Source organism: Propithecus coquereli, unplaced genomic scaffold (assembly GCF_000956105.1).
Source record: "Propithecus coquereli isolate 6110/MARCELLA unplaced genomic scaffold, Pcoq_1.0 Scaffold409, whole genome shotgun sequence".
NCBI classification, from domain to species: Eukaryota; Metazoa; Chordata; class Mammalia; order Primates; family Indriidae; genus Propithecus; species Propithecus coquereli.
In genome coordinates, this window is record NW_012149830.1 from 1,323,046 (window position 1) to 1,329,780 (window position 6,735).

General features: G+C 44.1%; 1 pseudogene; it reads right to left on the reverse strand.

The window, feature by feature from the left end:
- Positions 1-484: 484 nt before the first annotated feature.
- On the reverse strand, positions 485-5,534 carry LOC105817336 (annotated as a pseudogene).
- Between the last annotated feature and the right edge of the window lie 1,201 nt (positions 5,535-6,735).

Below are 6,735 nucleotides of genomic sequence, written 5' to 3' on the forward strand. Positions count from 1 at the left end.
ACAGTTAAATAGGAGGAATAAGTTCTGATATTCTATGGTACAGTTGAGTGATTATAGTTAACAATAATGTATATTTCTTTTCTTTTCTTTCTTTCTTTTTTTTTTTTTAGTTTGGGATATGACCTTCATTGAACTCATCCACCAGAGTGGAAATAATGTCTGTACAAAACCAAATGTTTGTTACTGTAACTTCTGCATCTCAATTAAAATCCAAACAGTTTTTTAAAACCAGTCAACTCAATCAAAACCCACTGCTTCAGAATCAATAGCTTCTTTCAAGCCACAGTAACACTTAAATATGGTTAAGACTTGAATGCAGAAATGTGGTTGGTTGGAAAGCTCATTAAACTTCCAATTTGCTCAAACAGAATTACAAAAAGGCAAAATTGTGTTTTTCACAGGGATACAGTCCACTGGCATCACCAACACTGGACAGCTGTTAGAGTATTTAGAGTCCTGAGATACTAAGGACCCCAGGCATCCTTTAGACAGTCTTCTATTGTCCTTTCTTCCCAGTCAGAGATTTGGGGATGTGCAGAATGAAACCACCACCAGCAACTGTAGCCTTGATGAGAGAGTCCAGTTCTTCATCTCCACAAATTGCAAGTTGCAAGGGACAGGGGTAATACGCTTTACCTTTAAGTCTGTTGATGCATTTCCTGCCAGTTCCAGTACCTCTGCGGTGACGGAGTCCGGGATGGCTGCGCTGCACACAGCGGCAGTCGCGCCCACACGCCCGTGACTGGTCGTCCTAGATTCCGGTGTCGACGAATACGGCCCACCGGGCACTGCAACCCAGCTGTCTGCCAGCGGGAAACCGCCTTTGTCTTGGCCTTTCCGGAGCCCTTCCCAGCCTCACCAACGGTCCTTTCGGATTGAGCTGCAGCTCAATCAAGCAAGGCGGAGGAAGGGCTAATCAGGCACACAGCGAGATCCCACCACCTGCTCCTTCCTCGCACAGCGGTTCAAACTACCTGTGTATTTCAAAATAGCCGGAAGAGAGGATTTCCAATGTTCTCACCACAAAGAAATAAGTGTTTGAGGTGCCGGATATGCTAATTACTCTGATTAGATCATTATGTATGCATTTATCGGAACATCACACTGTATCCCATAAAAATGTACAATTATTATGTCAATTAAAAACAAAACAAAACTTTAAAAAATGCACGTAGTTAAAAAAATGGCGCTACGAGGCTCATGATGAAACACAACAGTCCTTTACTCATGCCTCGGAGACAACCAACTTTAATTTTTTTAACTATTTTTTTCTTGCAAGATGTCTGTAAGGAATGGGGTGAAAACCCCTTTTATTTCCATGTTTTTCTCCATATTTTGAAATAATATGCATATGCTACAATTTCATAGTTTATCAATTTTAGACAATCATGCTGACTTCCAGTACTCTGATTATATTTTCTTGTACTACTTTTTGGTTTTCCTGAAATTATCAATTATATTCTCATTTGTTTACTTTTCCGTGTGCCTATTTCACTACTTTTTCCCAAATGCTGCAAAAGATCTGTCACACGACTGTCAGTAGTTTTTCCATACTCTCAAACACAGTTTGAACCCTTTGTGTGTTCCATTTACATTTTGAATCTGAAGGTATCCATTCCACAGTCCTTGCCTCCTGCTCCAATCTGGACTAGCTGTGCCTGCCTAGGGCCTGGGAACCCCTGGGTCCTGCTGGGCCTGCCCTCACCGTGCCCTGGGCTGCATCTCCAGTTCCAGGGTCCACGGCCTCCTCTTTCACATTGCACATTCTCGTTTTGCTAAAATATATCCTCCAGGAGTATCCTAAGGTTGAGTGCTTAAGAAGTGAAATATTGGAGCACTTGTAAGTCTTAGCATGTCTTTATTCTACCGTCACATGCTTGGCTATTTAGGATAGGTATAGAAATAATTTTCCTAATAATTTTGAAGGCAAAGCTTTGTGGTCATCTAATATCCAATGCTTTTGGTAGGAGCCCACGTACCACTCTGATTCCTGATGCTTTTTCTTTGACCTGTTTTTCTTTTTTTCTCTTTGGAAGCTCTTAGGATCTTTTCTCTTCTTGGTGTTATTCTTAAATTTTGTGACAAATATGTGCATCATTTTTTTGTTTGTTGTGCTAGGCTTTTGATGAACTCTTTCAGTTTGGAAACTCAAGTCTTTCAGATTTGGGAAAACTTCCTATAGAATTTCCTTTGATAATTTAAACAGATTTTTGTTACCAGAGCTTGAGGAATAATCTCAACTAGCTCCTTTATGTGTGTGTGTGTGTGTGTGTGTGTGTGTGTGTGTATAAAGATACGTAAAAAAAGATCTATATATATATATAAAGATGTATATATATATCTTAAACTCTTCTGGATGTTTCTGTGTTTTGTGTTTTATTTCCCAAATAAAATAACTTCATTGTATTTTTCTGACTATACAGATAATATATTCTTAGGGAGAAAACTCAAATCATACTGAAACTGTAAAATTTAACATGTTTTTAAAAGTGATTTTTTAAAAGATTCAATGAAAGTGGATATCCAACAATAAGGGCATAAAGTCACTTTTAATAGTTGCATAGCATTCCATTGGAAAGATGTACTATCATGTATTTTATCAGGCCTCTACTAGCAAGCAGCTGTTTTCAGTTTCTCTTTACCCTACACAATGGTGGGATGTACGTCTTGTACACACAGATGCTACAATTTAAGGGGACCGTGGAAATAGCGGTAGAGTCAGAGAAAGATGGGATTCAACTTATCTCTTATGGAAGAGCTGTAAAGGGAGGCAGGGGAGGAGTGTCTGAACCTGCCTAGAGATGACCTTGGGCTGACCTCCTTGATGGCAGCGCTTAGAGCAGCAGTCCTCAGATCTCCATGTGCAAAGACCTGGGGAACTTATTAAACAGCGCATTCCCAAGCAGCACCCCAGAGAGTCTGATTCGGTCTGGGGAGTGGTCCAAGAATCTGTATTTTTAGAAAGCACCCCAGCTGGTTCTGATGTCGGTGGCCTGTGGACCACATTTGGAGAAACACTGACTTAGAGTGTAGAGGGAGGTAAATAGTGTTCACCTGAGAAACAGGACAGGCTATAGTGGGCTGATAGGGAGGAAAATTAATTAGGCATCTTCAATCACCCCAGGTAATCAGACTCTAGTGTGCTTTGGGCTGGGGCAGAACTCACAAATCCACCAGCTGGCCTCCACTATCCAAGTCCAGGGATTCTGATGGCCATACAGAAAGACCCCAAGTTCTCTAATCTCTCCCTAAACCAGCATTTCCTCCCCTCCCTTGTGCCAATGTTATCCAGTTAGGAATATAGGGGTACATAGAAATATCTCAGCATGTTCACTGGGGCATTAAAAAGGCCACTGGCTCTGGCTGGGAAAGGTGAGAGCCACCCTAGGGTCACCTGCAGAGATGTGCCACTGGAAAGTGGAAGAACAATGCTGAATCTTGGTGAGGATGGGGTGCGACAGGAACACTGATGGGGGAATGTAAATGGGCCAACCACTCTGAAAAATAATTTGACTCAGTAATTCCACTCCAGTGTATTTACCCCAGAGAAATTCTTACCGGTTTCTAGGAAGCATAAACATCCAGGATGTTCTTAGCAGCATCGTTCAAACAGTGAAAAACTAGAAAGAATTCAAATGCCTTTGGACAGGAGAATGGATAAATAAATTGTGGTATATTAACACCATGGAATATTATACATAATACAAATGAATGAACTACACGCACATCAACTTGGATGGAGCTTAGAAACATGAGTGAAAGAAAGTAATTCATAGAATAAATACATTCTTGTTAAATTAAAAAATAAGCAAAACTGAACAATTTGTTGTTTGGGGATCTGCGTGTAGAAAAATAAAAAGAAGACAAAAGGTGTGGGACAAATTCGAAATAGTGGTCACCTCTGGGTAAGGCCAGGGATGAGAGCTTCAGAGCACTGGTAGTGTCCTAGTTGTTAAAGTTGGTGTTGGGTTCACAGGTCTTGGTTTATTGTGCATATAAACTACAGATGCATAACATGTATTTTTTTGACTACATCAACTATTTCAAAATTTAAAAAGTAAATAAAACAAGAGAAAGACAAAATCCCCTGGCCACTATTGTGGCCTTGCAAGATTATTTTCCCCTGTGCCCCATCTCTCCTCCAACAGACACTAAAGAACAGGAAGCAAGATGTTAGGCCCCCAAAGGCCAATGGAAGCTTGTAAAATCCACCTCCACCTCCACCATGCAGAGACTGGGGCAAGCTCTTGTTCTGCCCCTTCCCAGTCTCTTTCTCATAAACTGTACCTGTCACAAAGTCATGGCCTCATTTCCCAGCCAAGCTGATTACATTTCCCAGCCAAGCTAATAATGCATTTTTCTCTCATAACAACGGGACTATGCTTGGGACACTGTTTTCTGAACAAGCAAGCCACCTCAGTATTTTTTCCTTTCTTTGTTTAATTTTAATTTTTTTAGAAACAAGGTCTTGCTCTGTCACCCAGGCTGGAGTGCAGTGGTACAATCATAGCTCACTGCAGCCTCTACCTCCTCGACTCAAGCAATCCTCCCACCTCAGCCTCCTGAGTAGCTAGGAGTACAGGCATGCACCCCCACACCTGGCTAATTTTTTAAAAATTTTTTTATAGAGACAGGGTCTCTCTGTGTTGTCCAGGCTGGTCTCGAACTCCTGGCCTCAAGTGATATTCCTGCCTCAGCCTCCCAAAGTGCTGGGATTACAGGCATGAGCCACTGTGTTGGCCCCAGTGTCTATCTTTTCCTATCCTAATGTCACCAAGGCATCCCCAGCACCCACTCTTTTCCATCCGCCAGTCTCACGTCTGCCTGGACCTCCAGGTTTCCTTTGCACCCCTGGTAATGAGCCTCCTCTGGTCTCTTTCTCACTGTTTGTGAGCTCAGCTGCTGTGAGCTCCTCTAGAGCTCTTCTGGGCCTTGAATGTTCTCACTGTGCATGTTTCTTAACTCAGAGGCTACCGAATTTTTGCAAGAGGAGCAGAGCTCCTGAGGTGAGGTGTGCCTTAAACAGTGGACTGGGATTCAAAACAGGTGAGTTCCAATCCCCCTTCTCCCCCTGCCTGACTATGTGGCTGGCGGCAGGCCCCTAATTCCCTCCGAGCCTATTGACTTGCCTGTGAGATAGAGAGTATTGTCTTTTGGGATTTGAATAATGTGCATGGACCATCAAGAGGTGATGGGACCTTAAAGTTCATCTAGTGTTACTCACTTGTCTTAAAAATGGAAAAACTAAGGCTAGGGTGGGGAGGAGACTTGGACGGGCCAGGGATGCTTAGCTCTTTGGTGGCAGGTGCTGCACCAGAACCTGGTTCTCCTGTCTCTCCATCACCTTGCCTCCCCGTTGCTTGCGGAAGCATAGAGGTGAGGGGGCAGGAACTACAGCTACTAGCTTAGCCCTGCCCCTCCTCCATCCAAAGCCAAGACACGCAACCCTTTGAAGATGCTGACTATTGAAACTGCTGATGAGACTGACACCATCTGGGGGCGGAAGAGCCTGCTTCACCTGTCAGCTGGTCCATTGCACAACTTGGCAAGTTGAGGCCGGGGACACTTCTTCCCACACTAGGCCCAGCTGGAGAGGGGAAAGTTCAGGGTACGGGGAATAACAAGAGAGTTGGATACTAGCCCTACCCTTCCCTCAGCCCTGCTCCTTCTCCCTGCAGGGGTTGGGGTGAGTTGAGGGTAAGAGAAGCTCAAGGAGAAGATGGGGGCGGGGGGAGAAAGTTCTCTGCTGGAGTTGCAGGGGGCAGGGCCAGTACTCTTCCTCACTTCTAAAGGGGTCTTCTATTTCAGGGAAGGAGTCTGTGGACAAGAGAGAAAGGAGGGAGAAGAAGATTTTGGCCTGGTCCCTCTTTCAGCTGATGAGTTGAGAGTGTATCTGAGAGGTGCAGAAATGAGAGGTGAGACAGAGAGCTGAGGCTGCCAGTGTAGCCTTTAATGGAGGCATCGGAGACTGGACTCAGTGCCCAGATGTCTGGAGCCCTCATTTGGTCCCTGACCTGTGAGGCAGCAAATGGAGAGCCCAGGACTGCCTCTCCCAGGGCCATGGCCTTTTCCAGCTCTGACATGATGACGGCCATACTTTAGCCCGCATCTTAAACAGCCACTATTCAGAAATTCCATCAAAGGCTCCTGAGCAATTCAATTAGAGGTTTTTGTCTTTTTAAATAATTCGATTGCTTATCCTATGTAAGACTGCATGGCTATAATACAAATGTAGGGGGGTTATTTTTTCATTTAATGTTACCGCATACACAGGAAGAAGTCCAAACTAGATCTTACAATCTGAACACAGGTATTTAACCTTTTCCATGCTGTTTATTACTACAATGCGCAGAAGTCCTGTAACTAAAGCTATGCCTGTTAGTCACTAGAGAGGCTTTTGTACCTGCCACAAACTTCAACTCCCAAACTAGTTGTGCAGGAAATAGAGCTTGGGTTTTTAGGGGTCCCCTCTTTCCATAGGGGGTGCTTTTTTGGGGGGCCATCAGACCCTCATGCACTGGTCTCCATGGGTTGCAGTGGCTCTGTCAGCTGTTTCCATGCCCAAATTGGTGACACAGGGCTTTCATGTCGCTAGATACATTGAGCAGACGGCCCCTCTGAGGATCCAGGACTCCTGCTCTCAGTCTCAGAGCCCTCTCTGTTCTTTCCTTCTTTTTTTCTTTTTTTTTTGAGACAGAGTCTCACTCTTTTTGCCCGGGCTAGAGTGAGTGCCGT